The sequence below is a fragment of the Dipodomys spectabilis genome, unplaced genomic scaffold (genome assembly GCF_019054845.1).
Source record: "Dipodomys spectabilis isolate Male_0828 unplaced genomic scaffold, ASM1905484v1 ptg000003l, whole genome shotgun sequence".
Taxonomy (NCBI): Eukaryota; Metazoa; Chordata; class Mammalia; order Rodentia; family Heteromyidae; genus Dipodomys; species Dipodomys spectabilis.
This window is the reverse complement of record NW_024870680.1, coordinates 10,623,074-10,625,555: the sequence shown is the minus strand read 5'-3', so window position 1 is coordinate 10,625,555 and position 2,482 is coordinate 10,623,074.

The window sequence follows — 2,482 nt, the reverse complement described above, 5'->3', positions numbered from 1 at the left end:
CTGTCATTATAGGCCAAGGGCTAAACACTGTGGCTACACAATGGTAGGTTCTACTGAAGTTTATAATCAGGCAGAACATCCAGCCCTGTGTGACACTGACAATGACATAGTACAGAGCTGTGCAAAGACCCTGGTACAGAGTTAGCCACTAGCATTGTTCCTAAAGACAACTTTCCAAGACTCTTCTCTAGGTACAACCCAAACATCACAGAAGAGCCTACAGAGAACATTTCACTTCCAAAAATGGTGGCACTGGGGATTCCAGAGACAAGCAAGACTGTTTCAACGACAAGCAGGCAACAGCTTACCATCCCACTGGGATGTCAGCCATAGGGACTACAGGTGACAAATGCTTTGATAAAGTAAGAACTGCAGTTGGTGTACCTTATGCTCTACATGGGCATCGTTTTGGTCTGTCAGTGAGGATAGAGAGCAAGCCTGGACAGAAGGAGAAAAGAAACATGCATGCAGTGAGCACAAAGCTCAAAGCTTCCCAGTCCCCTTCATGAAAACCTGGGTTCTTTCTCACTGTAGAAACCCAGGAGGCGGATCCAGTTCACATAGCCAATGAGGGACCATGACTTTGACTCTAATACCCACATTTTAGTGTTGTGATTCATCTTTCCAGCCTTGGATAGATCTAGAAGGTTTGAATAGGGAGCGGTCTGAGAGATATCTGGTGGTGACAGTGATCAAAATATCACTTCAGAGTTAGGTAACTGTAACTCATGTCTGTTATCTTAGTGACACAGGAGGCTGAGATCTGTGATTTGAAACCAGCCCGGCCAGAAAAGTCTGGGAGACTCTTTTTTTTTTTTTTATACTAACTTATTTTTTTTTTTAAATTTTATTTTATTTTATTTGAGAACATACTGTACAGAGGGGTTACAATTACATGGGCAGGAAAATGCGTACATTTCTTACCAAGCATTGCAGCCTCCTCCTTTGTTTACCCTTCACCTCCCTTCCCAGCCTCCCCCCTCCCCCCCACCCAATCATACCCCCCCTCCCCCGCCACCGACATTGTAAAGCTGGTTTTGACATGACATTTTGTACTTCTCATTGTTGCAACAGGTCCACCTGAATCCTTAAACGACTTGTTTGTCCCCATCTCCTCCACATGTTATACTGACATCAAATATAGTGAAAGCGGGGGTTACACTGTGGGGGAGGGACATACAAAGCAACAAAGAAATAATATTATACATGCGTTAGAAACACATGCATGAAAGAAACAAAAACATTAAAATACATATTTGAGGGTTTGTTTTCCTAACATCACATTCTCTGACTTTTTCCGCTTGACTCATACCTATACTAGATATTGCAAATAAGGGAAACCATGGGACCTATGTTTCTTTGGGCCTGGCTTACTTCACTTAATATAATTTTTTCCAAGCCTTTCCATTTCCTAACAAATGGGGCAATGTCATTCTTTCTGATGGAGGCATAGAATTCCATTGTGTATATATACCACATCTTCTTGATCCATTCATCTACTGAGGGGCATCTGGGTTGGTTCCATATCTTAGCTATAGTAAATAATGCTGCAATAAACATAGTTGTGCTGGTAGCTTTAGCGTGGCCTTGTTTGTGATCATTTGGGTAAATGCCCAAAAGTGTCTGGGAGACTCTTACATCCAATTACCCATCAAAGAGCTAGAAGCAGAGCTGTGGCTCAAGTGGTAGAGTGTCAGGTTTGAGTGAATAACCTAAGGGACTGTGCCTAGACCCTGAGTTTAAGCCCTAGGATGGGCACACACACACACACACACACACACACACACACACACACACACACACACACACACACACACACATCATAGAATTACCAATGGGTTCCAGCCTATAGTCTGAACACAGTGTTCCAGACCATTGTGGATGAACAAACCAGAGCAAACAGAAGCCCAGGTCTTCCTGAAGTTCAGGCTTCTGAGAGACAGGAGTGGAGCATAAAGCTGGAGATGTAAGGAGTGAGAGGCCTAGTAGAAGAAATAAATGTATTTCCATCCTAAATGCATGTAGCAGAGACAACCTACTGATTAGCTAGACAAGTCCTGCAGGGGGCTGCCTTCCCTGTGCTTTTCAGAGGCCCTAATGCTGAAGGGGCTTAGAGCTAAACTGAAAGAATGACTAGGGTGCGGGGCTTGTGGATAAGGGGGAATATAATACACAACAGTTTGAGGATTCAACAAGAAAACTCAAGAGGCAAAGCTGATCCTTCCTTCCCACAGGTTCTGGGGGTATTTACAGAGGGGCAGGGGCAGGAGCATCTGCAGGGAGACATCCACAGACGGTACAGCATGGCCAAGGAACCTCTGTCTAGCCACCATCCATAGGGAAATGAGGGTTGTTATCACCCTGGTTACCTGGCAACCTCAGGAACAGCCAGAAATGAGCCAGGAAATTGCCTGAACTCCTGCTGGACTAAAGTTTTATAAGTTTTGCTTAACATAAGCATGGGGTGATATTTTTAGTTCTT